Source organism: Ochlerotatus camptorhynchus, unplaced genomic scaffold (genome assembly GCF_037179485.1).
Source record: "Ochlerotatus camptorhynchus isolate MF236.1 unplaced genomic scaffold, CSIRO-AGI_Acam_v1.1 ptg000128l, whole genome shotgun sequence".
Taxonomy (NCBI): Eukaryota; Metazoa; Arthropoda; class Insecta; order Diptera; family Culicidae; genus Ochlerotatus; species Ochlerotatus camptorhynchus.
Window position 1 is genome coordinate 5,017,019 of NW_027040618.1, and position 16,456 is coordinate 5,033,474.

The 16,456-nt window shown below is 35.7% G+C and overlaps 1 protein-coding gene across 1 annotated transcript in view; it reads left to right on the forward strand.

The window, feature by feature from the left end:
- Positions 1 to 466: 466 nt before the first annotated feature.
- Positions 467 to 16,456, forward strand: part of rib (ribbon) — an 81,509-nt gene continuing 65,519 nt past the window's right edge. The window contains exon 1 of the mRNA XM_065220491.1: positions 467 to 539. The gene's annotated coding sequence lies outside the window, so the exon portion shown is untranslated. The remainder of the gene's footprint in view (positions 540 to 16,456) is intronic.

Genomic DNA, 16,456 nt, shown 5'->3' on the forward strand with positions numbered 1-16,456 from the left:
ATGGAATCAATTGATAAACTTGTGATATTCTAAGTGGAAGCAATATTGAACAAACGATATGATGTAAAAAATATGAAAATTTCGGAAGAAGTGTAGTGAATCGCATGAGTATTGCACCGAATATAAGCAAAATTAACTAAAGTATAAAAATTCCCTCGCACAGCAAATATTTTGGATTTTAAACAACAACAGAAAAAAAGCAGAATCAAGGCACAACAGCTATCACTTTCATCCACTAAATTTAGTTTAGTTCCTGCCTTTTCTGTCCAAAAAATATCTCACCATTTTTTGCAATAATCGTTTCGGACCCGCTGTGTTTGAGGTAGTCAAAATTTTAAAATTGCTCAACCAACCCCGTTCTTGAGAAAAGAAAGATACGGACGCAAATCAAAATTTGCAATTGTCTATGTTAAAGTAAGCAGAAGTACATCAACGATTTGTGATTATGAACAACCGCCTGTAGGATCCGGCAATCACAATCCTTATGAAGAACATCTAATGAGTTCATGATCAACGAATTCAACTATTTTTGAAATAAGGTAAGTTAAAAAATTTCACCATTATGATAAGTTTATGAAAAACAAGCTAAGCTTGCTCTTTTTGCCCAGCGAATATTCAAAAATAAATTATGTGAGCAGAAAGAGCAAACCAAGCCTGATGTTTCCACCCCTCTTGGGACTAGAATTCTAAAAACTGCACGAACAAAAAAAACAGATAACACTCCTACTCTCCTACTGCCACGAAACTACCCTTCGGAACCAAAAGGACACCGAAAAGCAAACGTCGAAAACAGTTTTCTTAATTTTTCAAAACTCAAGCACACATGTGCGTCTACTTTCTATACCGACCGACGACGAGCGCCACATGTGGCGGTTTTCCATTTCGCTGTTTAGACAAATGGGATTTGAGTGCATTAAATTGCACAATGCAAACTCACGGGAAAAAGGACGCGCTCGCTTAGCATACAGTTGGGATCAGGACGTCAAGCTGCAACCGATCGAAAGCCGGGCAGCTGTTCTCGGGTTGAACTAAATAATTGACTAAAAGGGTCAACTGCTTTTTGGTGATTGCCTTGAAGCTAAACTCACAATGGGGACGCGTGGTAGTTGCTCAAGGCTATCAATTTTCGCAAATTTGCTCAAACGTAAATTTTTAGAAAAATCCCATAACATGCAAATTAAAAACAATAAAATCGTCCGATTATTTTTGAAAAACTAAAAAGTTGCAACCCTAACGGCTCAACACATATGCCGCATAATTGCACTATAAAACGATCGTGATCCTAGAAGCTTAAATTTCCTCAAAAACGAAACCCATGAAAGTAAAAGTTACACAATTTCTTGTTCCATTTTCGACTCATCGTCATCAACGTTCTTCTACTCCTTCTAAGCCCGACAAAAAAAAACCTGTAAGAACACCGTGCCAACGAAACTGGATCACAATTTCAAAAGAATACCCAGATCTGAACAAAAGCCAACCTCAGAGAGAAGCAGAACTAACTTTCCGATCCGGGAGCCGGATTAGGGAAGAGGATTTTTGCACTTTACTTGCGGGGATGCAGAAGAATGCAACACCGCATGGCTTTTTTGTTTTTCTTCTTCGGGTTTCGCCATTTATTCACCAACATTCAATGAATTGCACTGAAGAGAACAAGGTAGAAAAAAAGGGCATTTTTCGCTACCCGAGAGCAGGATTCGATGGGAAACTAGAAGTTAAGTTGTCAAGTTCTTTTTGAGGTCCTGATTTCCGGATAATGATGGGTAGGATCAGGACAATGGGGTTTTGTTTGCCTGCCTGAGGGATTATTACGAAAAAACTAATGATTATCCAATTTACGGATTTCCGCTTCCCGCGGTGAGGGAGATGGTGAACTAATTGAGATGTTGGCTTTTTGACGGTTCTCTTGGTTTTAGGCTAAAACTAGTGATATCGTAGTTTTTTTGGGTTCATCAAAATATAGAAAATAAAAAAAAACTATGTACAAGAATAACAACTCCCGTGCTTTAGTATTGTACAACCCTGATAGAAGGTATTAAAAATACATTCAGTGCTGTTCGACATAAAAGTAGCGTATGCCGATTTTCATACAAAATGCTCAACTTTGACATGATGTAACTTTGTTGTCTTATGATGAATTGAGCTGAAACCACAGTCACTGATCTACAAATATATTCAACTTTACGATTACGAAATACCAATATTTTGGAAGCATCTGCCGGAAAGTGAGATACTAGGTAAAATGGTTCGAAATTACAACCGTTTTAATAATTTGCATTTCAACTCAATTTTGAGATTTAAAATTTTACATTTCTCAAAATTCAAACATGGGTGGGTATTAACAAATGTATACATAATAGTTAAAAATGTTTCAAATATTTACAGTAGTACAAAATTTTCTAATCAAAAACTGCTATTATTTCGAACAATTTTACCTAGTATTTCACTTTCCGGTACATGCTTCCAAAAATTTGGTATTTTACAATCACATATTTGTAGTTCTGTGGCGAACGTTTCAGCTCAATTGATCTTAAGAGAACAAAGTTACAACATGTCAAAGTTGTCTATTTTGAATGAAAATCGGCGGGCGCTGCTATTTTATCAAACAGCACTGTTAGTCTATCTAATGAGATGTACCCAGTATTATTTACAAGGTTGCAAAGACTCATTTCAGCTAAAACAATGTTTTTCTAAATTATGAAATAATTAGATGCCATGATCAAATTTTGAATTGGTAGGATACAAGAAGAGGTTGCAAAGAATGTGTTTGACATATTAAACCTGTTTATTTCACTTCATGAGAGTCACAGTCAGCGATTTTTCACAAACTCACTCACTCACTCACTCACTCACTCACTCACTCACTCAGCGATCAGCAAATCGCTGATTGTGACTCATAGAAAGCAAAATTTACAGGTTTTATGTTTCCAACGCATACTTTGTAACCTCTTCTTGTAAGTTACAAGTAAAACATGCCATCATACCATCTTTTGGTTTTATTATTCCGAAAAACATTATTTTAGCTGAAAAGAGTCTTTGCAACCTTGATTATTTAGGGACAATATTTAGTTCAAAAACGACCAGATATATTTTATTGAATTGAGAAATTTGAAAGTAATCGTAATATCGTTGATTTGGAATGCTTCAAAATACTAAATAATCATAAGGCCAAACATGGCCCAATAAAAACCATTAGACCGAATTGTTCATTAGGCTGAATTTCGATAAGTAAAATATTGACTATACACACCTACAAATGATCGCCCACTTTGGTAATGTATGCCGAAATCTCAAGCGCTAAACTGTTCGGTAAAATTTGGACAATTCACTTCATTTGCAGGGCTGTTACAACAAGCGCGGATTTCGCAAATTTCACGGATTTCGCTATTTTCGCGGATTTGTCGCAGATTTGAACTTTCAGTCACGAAAATCGCGAAGGGACTGAGATGCTGTCACAAAAATTGTGGAATTCATTGTAACCTTTCCGTCCCGGATTATTTTGCTGTCATCAATTTTGTTGTTCATTTGGCTCTCAATTTTTTACCGGTTCAAACCAAACACCCTGCAAATAATCGAGCAATGATCTCAATTCCATAAGTCACACCGGATTTATACGGAAATTCCCTGGGGTCTGTACAATGTGAGACATGTATACCGGATATTCTAGGTTATCTAAATCGTCCTAGAGTTCAGTTGATTTGTTCTACTATATCAACCAAGACTGCAATAATGTATGTAGTATCGAAATAGTCCAAACAGATTCAAAGTGTCTATGTGGATAGATCACCCAAAAGTAATTCAATATCTTTAGTATCGAAATATGCCCATACAAATTTGCAGGTTCTATGTGGATCATGCCAACCTATTTCCGTGTATGCCAAATGTTCTAGGATTTCCAAATCGATATTTCACTACTATAAATATTATCTCAGTCTTTGTTGATTTAGTTAAACAAATCAACTGAACTGCAGGACAATTTGGAGAACCTAGATCGTCTGGTACACGTGGAAATAATTAAACATTATCCATATAGACACTATGAATCTGTTTGGATATATTTCGTTACTACAGACTTTATCCCAATCATGGTTGATCTAGTAGAATAAATCATCTGAACTCCAGAACGATTTGGAGAACTTAAAACATCTGGTATACATGGCAATAGTTCATGCATTATCCACATAGACACTGTGCATCTGTCTGGAAATATTTCGATACTAAAATCATTGTCCCAATCTCGGTTGATCTAGTAGATCAAATTAACTGAACTCCAGGATGATTTGAAGAACCTTGAACATGTGGATTACTCGGAAATAGATCATGCATGATCCACATAGACACTTTGAATCTGATTGGACATTTTTCGATACTACAGACATTATTGCAGTATTGGTTGATCTAGTAGAACAAATCAACTGATGTCCTGGACGATTTGGAAAACGTATAATTTCTGGTATACATAGTAATAAGTCGTGCATGATACACAATGTCACATATATACGATTCGGTTATGATTTGACAACGAACAAATGCTAGGTTCATATTAGAAATAAAAAAAATATCATGAAAATGTCTCACCATTCGACAGACCCCAAGGAATAAGTGTCAATACAGAACCGCGACGTGGCCAACAAGTGTGAATTATGAAACCCTGGTAATTTCTCGATTATGTGCAGGGTGTTTGGTTTGAATGGGTAAAAAATTGAGAAAACTAGAGCCAAAATCAACTAAAAAAAATAACAGCAAAATACGTCAGAGACGAAAAGCTTAATTTTCAAGAAAATTTGCATTTCAAATGAAATGCATTTTTTTTAAATAATGTTCCATAAAATCTAGACCGGAATTATTCAATAGAATCTCATAATGTAATGGTGTTTTATTATGTTCATTAATTACTCATAATTTATACTATACATAAATAACTGAAGATGATACATTGTTATTTTTTAATTATTTTTTTCAAAGGTCACAAACGATACTCCTTTAGCTCAGTCGGTAAAGGCGCTGCTACAAAGCAAGTCCATACTGGAGGCGACTGAGTTCGTCCGGTCTATTAATTTTTCGGTTTGGAAAATTTCTCTACTTCCTTGGGCATAGGAAGCACTCAATTAAAATGTAAAAGTACTTCAAAGAACACTAAGTTGAGAGCAGGCAAAAATCTAATATGCTATAAGCAATAAGCTTGAAATGCCATGTAGTAGTATACAAATGGTGTTTTAAGGTAAGGACAACAGTTTTTTTTTTTTTGTCGCGGATTAGTATTTGAAGTCGCGGATTTGTTTTGAGAAATCGCGGACACCACAATTACAAGATTTGATCATTACAACAAGATTGAACGTATTTTGTAATAATGTGTGTGCAAAACAGGTTTTAAAATTAAGTTCAAAGCTTTACCGAACGTTCAGCTGTTGAGATTTCGGTAAGAAATTACCGAACACGACAATAAATTCTGAGTGTGCAGTTGAACCATTTTTTAACACACTGTACTTTTGAAAAAATGCCAAGATCTTCCTAAGTCTTCTTAATCAGACACAAACTCATATTACAAGATCTTGAGCAAAGAAAAAAAATCAGGAGTGTTGATGTATAAACAATATATAATCCCACTCTTAGATAAAAAAAAGTGAAAATGTTGGGACTTGAAAAAATTCTCAGTCTTTAAAAAAATAACGATCCTATTCAAAGGGAAAAATAGGCTCGAATTTACATCTAATTAATATCTCCATCTTAAAAAACTTTCCAAAGTTCTGTGACTAAGATAAATTGGAAAATGATTTTTGATCTAAGACAGATAGTTTTTGAGATTTCGCATGTACATAGAACACTTCGAGCTAAGCAGTTTTTAGTATATGATATGTCGTTGCAGATTTCTCCTCCTATAAAACTATTTTTACACAGATGGCGCTGTTCCATTGTAAAATAATAAGAAAGGAAGGACTTCGGATGTTAATCTAAATGCATATACAGTGGTGGCCTTTAAGTAAGCACAATAGGCCGATTTTTATACAAAGTAGCCAACTTTGGCATGTTGCAAATATGTTTTGTTATGATCAATTGAGCTGAAATTTTGACACATAACTAAAAATATGCTGAATTTTGCGTGTACGTAATATCAAATTATTGGAAGTGCTTTTCGGAAATTGACGGGCTTCCTGAAAATGGCCAAATAATGGCACAATTATAATTCGAAATTTCCTTGCATTTATAGAGGTACCAGATATGTTTTGCACTGCACTGTCCTCAGTGAACAATTAACAGCAAACAGATTATGCGTAGTTTCCGATAGATGTCACCGCAAGCAACAGCAGTTACATCTGATAGAAAACTAATGCAGAAGCTTGACAAAATGGTTAATTATTTCACGTTTTAAAAATGTTCATCTGAATATATGTTTAGTTTAGTAAATTCCATAGCAGCGTTTTTCCTCTTTGTAACATGAACGGTTGATTCAACACACTTAGAAATTATCGCCGACTTTGGTAATTTTTACCGAAATCTAAACTGTTCGGTAAAATTTATGCAATTTAATTCAATTGCTTTTCAGTTTATAATGAGAGAGAGAGAGAGAGAGAAACATTAGTAATTTCCATTTAATTTCACTACCTTATTTGCTTATCCTTGACAGATACGCGTATTTCGTCTACAATGTGCAAACTTCCTCAGTGTCTTGTACTAATTCTCGACTTGTTTCAGGTGGTGCTTTTCAGTTACTTTCAAACTAAATCTACACTAAAGCTGGGTTGAGACTAGGCAAGTCAAATGATCAACTCAATTGAATTCAATTGGCTTGAAAAGTTGAGCCTGGTCCAACTTTTTTCAATTCATGTGAGTTGATCAAGTCAGTTGAATGGCATGGCTAAGACGTTCAATTCGCGTTCAAGTCAGTTGAATTCAACTGACTTGATCAATTGATTTGCCCTGTGTAAACCCAGCTTAAATGGACAAGATTTGATCCTTTAAACAAGGTTGAACATGTTTTTAATTCAATGGACTTTAAAATGAAGGTCAAAGTTTTACCGAACGTTCAGCTGTTCTGATTTCGGTAAAATTTACCGAACACGAAAACAAAATCTTAGTGTGAAGGCATGCTGTAGCAATGATTTTCGACATCTTAGTTGAACTGTAGCCTGCATGCGTAATTGTGTAAAAAGCCATGCCAGGAAGCTGTTCAAAGTCCTCTAGGAAATAAGTTTCATCGTCCATTATCACGCAGGAAAATTTCGTCAAATTTTCACGATACAACTTACGAGCACCTGTTTTGGTCGTCACATTCTGCTTATCATTGCAGTTCGGCACAGTTTTCACCTTGAATGACTTCATTCTTTGTCGATGCTTTTAAGTATGCACGAAAGTTGGCGATATTTTTATTTTACGAGTACGAGTACGAGTACGTACCGAAAGATCTGGCCGCGTCCTTAATGTTTGATTCACCTTCACGTCCTTCTGGTGGTTCCTTAAATCAGTTTTTCTTCCGCTTCCCGTCTTCCTGTATACTTAGATTTTATTGCCGATATGGGCACCACTGACCAGCTTAATGTTTGTTAGCTGAGATCTCGGCAAAATTCCCATTTATTAGCTGAATCTCGGCAAGTTTTTAACTGAGATCCAGCAAAATAAAATGCCGAGCTGCTCGGTGGGGCCCATCTCGTTTAAAAAAAATCTAAGTGGGCAGCTATTGTCAAACGAGTATCGAACGATTTTAAAACGCTGTGAGCAGTGCTTGCAGGAACACCAAGCTTTTTGGAAAGTTTTCCGATCGATAGATCCGAATTTTCATTGCGACCGCACACAATTGCTTTCCGAACTTGTTCTTCTTTCGACGCCATATTCGACTAAGCTCTTCTAATGTAAACAAAGGTTGTAGGGTATACGTCCCTAACCTCGGTCTAATATGCAGCCATCGATTACGTTTTTAATCATAACTCATCAATGAATTTACCTGCAAACGATATTCTACTGCTAAATGGTATGCTTAGATATGCTTATCATGTCGTTTGCTATCAGAAACCACGAAAAGTTGAAAAACTTACTTTTTTTAAGACAATAACTCACGAGGGAAATGTATGTAATATGGGTCTATTGTCCCCAAATTGGGTCTATTTATGGATGCAACTTCGTCCTATCTTGTTTGATCCTCAAAAAAACGCTCTTGGTAACGTTTTCTGATGTATTTTTTTTTATCACTATCACTGTTAACTTAATGCTCTTCATTCCTCAAAACATTTCTTAGAGAAAATTTTACGAAAACTACATTAAATCACTCAATTTAAAAATTAAAAATTAAAAATTTCGCTTATCGTCTTTTGACCGCAGAATATCTAAATCAGAACATTGTGATGTTCATTATACAGGTTTGGCAGAAAAAATCTCCCTTCCTGTTCGTTCCTTATCATCCAAATGCAAAACAACATTGTTGACGTTACTCTTATTGCTATATGCTGTCAAATGAATTTCATGGGCCATAGTTAGGAACATAGAAAAGAAATGTGTCCCTAAAGTTGGGTCCATGTTTTACTTGTGAAAACGTTGTTAAACAATTAAAATAAACATAAAATATTCAAACAGCAACTGTAAGTTTTACGTCTAGTGTGTATTATCAGGTAATTCCAATCAATAAATGCCATAATCAGGCCATTTGATGATCGTCAGTCAACCTTCCCATCTTAACCTTATAAGTCATGGCGGCTAAAAACTCCGAACATTGTGATATTCTCAACCAGTTTTATTACTTACGAGAGCTGAAAATGTATTGAAATGTTGTGATATAAATTGATTTGTGTGTGGTACACATTTATCAACCATCAGTGATCAATATTTTCCTTATTTTTTGTGTAATATTCCTTAATTAATTATTTATTTGCGTGATAGGCCGAATGAAAGGACTAGACCCACATTACATACCGTAACCCTATTTTCAGAAAGAACAGAGATACGTCCACCACTCTGCGAAATATTTCACTAGTCGATGAGATATTTCAGGAGATGTATGTGTTTAGGGGTATCCAGATTTTGTCGTGTACGTTTAAGGCCCTGTTTTCACTATGAAATATTCTTCATTCCGTTTAATTTATCAACACCTGAATATCATTACTCTTTGTTATTTTTTCCATATCCTAAAGATTGATCCTGGTAGTGCTGCACCAAACATTCAGTTACCATAGTATAAATTTAACCCAAAGCTTTTATCGGTCACTTGTTAACAGCACCGTTCGAAAAATTCATGTAAATTTCTGCGAGATATAGTGCACATAAAATTAACGCTAGATTTGGCATAAATTTACGCGACATTTCGTGTAAATTTAAGCGCAATATCGCATAAATTAGCAATATTGTATGCAAGCATGCAAACGATTTCACTGTTTATGCCAAGTAGGTATAGCTCAAAATTAAACGAAGGGAGATTTTACGCGATAGTTAAAATTAAGATTTTTTTTTTCTGTGAAGGAAGAGGCCAAATATCAGCCAAAATTTAAATGTAGTTGTTGTGTGTTGGATAAAAATCTAGAACCAGGTCTTAAGATTTGTAAGTATTTTAATTTAAGGAATGCATACGAATATCGCATCCATACGATGCCACAAGACATTCCTTGAAATTTAATACGATCCACTTATGGTCATAAGACAATCTTATGAAAATGATCCTCATTGTAAATAACAGTTGCAATCAGGATTCGATCCAGGAGTTTTGGGACTTGGAGGCGCACACCTAACACACTAGACCAACGACACTTGTTGGATCACGGTGATAAAAAGCACATAAGAAACATGCATTCTTTGGTGAATGCAAAGTAATAATTTCATATGATTTCTTATGAACTAAATTTTGGCCGCATTCTTCAGGGTTCATTATTCTGATGTTGAATGTAATGCAAGGATAAAATAAATTTTCTATGAATAATAATTCTAACTATTTTTTCTTACCCAAAAAAATGAGTATTAGGTAAAGTAATTTTTTGAAGCCCGTAAATCTAATCCAAAGCTACCCAGCATCTTCAAATTCTAAGCAATTGGCCTGGAAAGTTAATCAGATGGTGTCCAAAATATGGGATCCTTAAAATATTGCTATGTGTGGAATTTGTATATATTTTAAATCCATGGGCCTTGTCTTTCAAATTTATCAAAGTACAACATGAATAATTTGAGAAATTTCCAGGAAATTATATATACCTACTTTTTAATTAAGTTCGCTATCCATTTTCAAAGAAGTTAAATATTCAGCTTGGCCCACTTAGTCTTTTGAAGATTGTAACATTGTCACGATTTCGTTAGTAATCTGAGATGGATACCTAGGAAGAAACTTAATTCTGCACACTCACCTTCAAAATCCATCATGATTGGGTAGCAAATTCGTGAATCTATATAGAATTTCCAAATCAATCGTTTATATTGGGCTCGCGCGTTATCCTGGCAGATCATTTGAACCATTTGAGTGTAACTTCTGGTCTAAAACTTCCGGAGAAGGTGCTGAGGTCAATTCAAACTAACTCTGGTAGTTCTGACCATAATATCGCCAAAACATTCGATGCACCTTGCAGTACCGTTTATCCCATTCAAACAAACAGGACGATTAAGCAGAACGAGGTAGCTAAAGTCCGTGTACGAAAATTGTGTACACAACCCAAGTAACAATTTTGGTTTTATAAGGATTCTGTAGACCATGATTTAAACTTGAAGAATGCTTTAAAATCACGGTAGAACTTGCAATGTTACTTGCGAAGAGTCAAGTTTTGGAAGATACCAATGAACGATGACAAATATGTCCAAACAGATTGCATACAGATTGCTGGTCAAACATACTATTTTCCACGACAAGGGGTCCCTGATAAATTCTCGTTTGATTTTGTGGATAAATTTGCTCGCAAGCTAATGATGTGGCAGAATATTTGCATCTCTGGGAGAAACAAAATGCATTGACTGATCAGACAATTAACATCCAGATCTACAAAAAAAAGATTATCTCCAGTAGAGAATTCTATCATTTATTCGACCAAGACAACAACGTTAATTTTGTAGCCACAGACATCAACCAGCCCAATTCAAAACTAACATTTTTAGCTGCAGAAAGAAAGAAGGATTAATAATGTCTATTTCACTGCCTTAATTGCTTATCGTTGACAGATACGTGTATTTCATCTACAATGTGCAGACTTCTTTAGTACTCGACTGATGAAACCATTGCATCTTACTGAGCTAGGTTTAAGTGAAACTTAGGCTTAGTATGTAATCGGAAAGATGCGATGATTTCTTCAGTCCAGTACAAGACACTGAGGAAGTCTGCACATTGTAGACGAAATACGTGTATCTGTCAAGGATAAGCAATTAAGGTGGTATAATTAAATAGAAATCACCAATCATTCTCCTTTTCTTTATACATAACAGGTATTTCACTAAAGACGCTAGCATTTGTCAAGATGTCCAAGGAAGCTTTCTGAACTATTTGAATTATATCCGAGCTGCTCGGTGGAGGCCACCTCGGTAAAAAATCTAAGTGTGTAGCTATCGTCAAACGAGTATCGAACGATTTTAAAATGCTGTGAACAGTGGTTGCAGGAAAACCAAGCTTTTTGGAAAGTTTTCTGACCGAGAGATCCAGATTTTCATTGCGGCCGCACACCAGTGCTTTTCGGACTTGTTCTTCTTTCGACGCCATTTTCGACTAAGTTCTTCTAATGTAAACAAAGGATGAATTTTCACTCGTTGATGAAATATTTCAGGAGATGTAGGCCAACATTTAAATGTAGATTTCACTGTTGGATGAAAATCTAGAACCATGTCTTAAGATCATTAAGTATTTTAATTTAAGGAATGCATACGAATATCGTATGGATGTTTGCCACAAGACATTCTTTGAAATTTAATAACATCCACTTATGAAAGATGATCATAAGACAATCTTATGAAAATGAGTCTCATTGTAAATAACATTTTTGATTTATATTTTCAAACTGTCTCTAACATGTTTAGTAAAAACTAATTACTTATTTCACTCGTTTTGAAGCAGAATATCACGTTCTTTATTGCTATTTTGCCAGAGAATGCCGATATTCGGAAGAGAGTATCAGAAGATATCCACTGTACTTGAAATTCTATACATTTAAGAATAAGATGTGGAGCCCTTAAAACTTCTATTGTGATATAGTATTTATCTCAGTAAATCCGGACATTCAGAGGATCCTTTACTGATCGCTTGGAAGCAAAGTGGATATGATGGAGATAAATGTGTTTCCATTAAGCTCAATTTGGGAAAAATATCGTGGATCTTCTGAAAAACTTCTAGAAAACGGCCATTTTCCCGAGGAATCCGGATATCCGGGGAAACATTTACTGATCATCCGATAGCTGAATCTATATTGTTATGATAAGTTTCCACTGTTCTTAAAAGTCTATAAATTTAGAAAAAAAAATCGCAGGGCTCTAGTACTACATTCTTAAATGTGTCTATTTTTCCATAAATCCGGAATCTAGAGAACCGTTTACTGGTCATCCGGAGTCAATTGATACGGCGATGGCATAATTATACTATGCATAAAAGACTATACATTCTTTAAGGATATGGCTATTTGCCTAGTGAATCTCGAGGACTGTGTACAGGCTAACTCAATTTGGTAATTAATTAGGGCGTCTACTTCGCAGCATAGTAAACATGAGTGATGATTCTGAACGATGCCATAAAGTCGTGCACAAATATCAGCTTCTACGACACGTGCAACATTCAAATTGCACTGCAGCATACATGAAGTAGCAAGTTCAGTTCCGATTTCCGAGATTTGTGTAATCGAAAATTCGAAGTGGTAGTGCATGTATAGCCTACGTGGCGGCCATTTGTGGACTCTACGAGGAATCACCTTAAAATTGACGTGCTGTTTTGAGCATAGTAGGCAATGATACTCAAGTTTTAAAAGTGTCCAGATTTCGGTGCATTGCAGTATTTCTACTTTTCTCAAGATTTAATATAGTTTATTAAAATCCCTGCAGCTCTAGGACTGCTTTCAGGAAATGGTAACTTTTCCCAGATACTCCGGCTTCCCAAAAAGGTACTAAATATGAGCACAGTGGAGAAGAAATATTGATTTAATTTAACGAGAAAATTATATAATTGTCAAGTTCTGCGCAAATCAACATGCAATTTTTTATCAGTTCTGACATGATCTCTACTAGATCTTTTTGATATTAGAGACTCACATCTTTTAAATGGTGGCTCAATCTTAAAGTTTGAATTTCTTATTTAGTACATGAGCACTCATCCTGATTATTGGTATACAGCAGGCCTGTCTCAAAATGAGAGTATGTATAGGTGGTCAATGCCGTTAATATACATAAAAAGTGTCATAAAAAAAAACTTACGAGGGGATCTGGACATATTTGGACCTGTTTCTTACAATCAAAAGGTGTATGCTGGTCATAATTGCCTTGCCAAATTGATTTCCTACGCAAGATATGTGAATTTCGCAAGGGGTAGGTCACTCCGCATACCAATCTTGGGTCATTTTTTTGTCATTGTGCCGCAGGTTTGTTGATTGTGCCGGTCATAGAGCAAGCTGCGATTATTTGTAAAATACTCATCGTAGCAACCCGGTATTTCTGACACCTTGAATGTTTTGGTTTGAAATCGCAAGGATAAATCGGATTGAGGATGACGCTGAAAGTGACGGGTGTGCGAAATTTGTTTTCATAGGATAATAAAAGTCCTGTGTTTTAGGGTTTTATAATGCCCTCAAAGGCAGACCAGAAACCTAGCCTTTCGTGAAGCGAAAGCAACGGTCTATCAGTGATCGGAAAGAGTTGAAAACGGTGGGGAACATTGTTGGAGACCAACTATAGAGGATGATGAATAGACTTATGTAGTTTGTTTTGTGTGAGTTTCAGCATTATTTGAATTAAAGGTACTAATGGGGTCTGATTAACTGCCTCTTTCTCTCACTCTAGAACCTACATTTCGTATTTAGATCTATAAGAGAACTGCTGGTCTGAGTTCCTCTGTTATATTCAATTAGAGAATGTTCCTGAACATACAGTCAAACAGCACGTGATGTTGTGGACAACTTCAATGACAGTTGTCCAGCAGTGCTCCTATTTCATTTACAATAGCAATGTACAATCCAATGCCTACGAGATTGTGCCGAAGGTATGCCGATGGATGTGCCCGAGCTGTATCGAATTTAATTTGGGCACAATGTGCTGAGTGACTTACTCCTTGCAATTTCGTGACTAAACACGAGAAGGATTGATTATAGCAAAACTTGCCATATACAATCGTCATAGTTCATTTTAGTAAACAAACTAACACTTCTTGTGTATATAGGGCTTCTAGGACCTGCCTAACCTTCCTAAACTTGCATTTTGAAATAGCTTTATCTCTGCTCGATAAACATGTTTCAAGCTGCATTTTGTTTATTTCTTATTCATTTTGGGCAGAAATGCATTATGATGCATAAAATAAAACCATTGATGAGCCACGGACCACACCTAGTTTGGCAGCGCTGGTATACAGGATTGTTCATATTTGAATATGCCAATAGTTTTTTTTTTATATATCTTTATTAAGGAGACTTTCAGCCCTGGGCTGGTTCGTCTCCAACATATGCCAATGTGATCATCCACTACAAGAGAGGTCCAGGAGAAGATAGGAGTGAATTCGAAACAAACTGCCTTGGCAATCTATGCCTAGGAGGTTTCTAGCAACACTGCCAATTAAAACAAAAAAATTCTCTGGCTTGAATATTGTCATTTTAGGGAAAAATTACAGCGCAGCATACTATTGAAGCTGATCATCTGACGACAAATCTCGATTTATAGTTTAATCAGACAGGGAAAATTTTACCCTAATTGATAGTGGTGTTAGTATGCGTGTGTGATCTACCAGTTACGCCAAATTGACGATCAAATGCATTGTTTACAAAAGCTGATACGTCCCTTGGAAAAAGTTATCGATAAATGCTTATTTTTCTCTAAATTGGCAATAGTTTGGGTGACACAAACTCAGCTAGGTCACTCCTCCCTTATCCTAGACCACATCTAGTGGAGATTAGAAGTATGTTTAGCAACTAATTTCAATCGAAGCAATCGTAAAATAAACTTGTTTTCCAAAAGACACAGATATTTGCTAAATATTCATCAGTTCACTTCATAGACGATAGTATCCTAAAAATCTTATATGTGTGTACAATAATCTGGTACGTGACGATTTGTTATTTATAATTGTATGTGTAACCCAAGGTTCAAGGTCAGTGATTGATGGAATCTCTCCATTTTGCGTTTTCAAGGGCACTAAATCTAAACCTCCAAAAGTCGTGCAGATCTGAAAAAGCGAAGAGCACATTTTTAAAAAATCATGTAAATTTAGGTGCTCTGAGATATCAATCTGAGATCAACTTTCATCGAGTAACATGAATTCCGTCACGTGTAAAATTAGTTATTTCTAAGTGTGTGGCCTCCATTAGCTCAGTTGGTAAAAGCGCAGCTATAAAGCAAGACCATGCTGGAGGTGGCTGGATTCGATTCTCGGTCCGATCCAGGAATTTTTCGGGTTGGAAAATCTCTCATTAGATTAGGCATTAGAGTATGATTGTACTTGCTACACAATTATGCAAATGCAAAAAGGGTACTGGCATCGATACCGGCACAAAAAAAGATCCACATCCACACACTTAGAAAAAATCATGTAAATTTAGGTGCTCTGAGAGTGACATATACGAGCGTCAATTTTGACATAAATTTGAGTCATAACAGACGCGAAATATAGCTCAATCAAACGTACATTTCGTCGAGCAACGAACATTTCAGTCTCGGAGCACTTAATATTACATGACATGTTTGTTTACGTCTCATCTTTTATGTCAACGACGGATTCCGTCACGTGTAAAATTAGTTATTTCTAAGTGTGCACAGAAACATTTAAACAAAACTTATTATGAAAAGCTTTGAGTGGGTTGGTTTATTTCCTTTAAATTCCGTTATAATTGCTTATCTTTTGACGGATACGCGTATTTCGTCTACTACTTGCAGACTTCATCAGTGCCAAGTACTCAGTGGTGTTGAGTACTTGGCACTGATGAAGTCTGCAAGTAGTAGACGAAATACGCGTATCCGTCAAAAGATAAGCAATTATAACGGAATTTAAAGGAAATAAACCAACCCACTCAAAGCTCTTCATAAAGGGATTCCGTTAAGAGGTTCGACAAATTTAAAGGATTAAAATTTATTACTTTTCAATTGATTTAATTTATATTCCATAAAATAAAAACCAGGGGCTATTTTGCCTTCATAGTAATAATGATTTTTATTGCAGAATTTAAAAAAAATTAAAATGTTTTAATTCGTAAAACAAAATAATCAAAACAAATGACTAATAGTCAATGTGGCCTTCCTTCGCTTTGATGACCAATTGCAGCCGCTTTGGCATACATTCTACCAAGTTTTTGAGGTGCTAAGGATTCAAATCGTCCCCCAGACCTTTAGC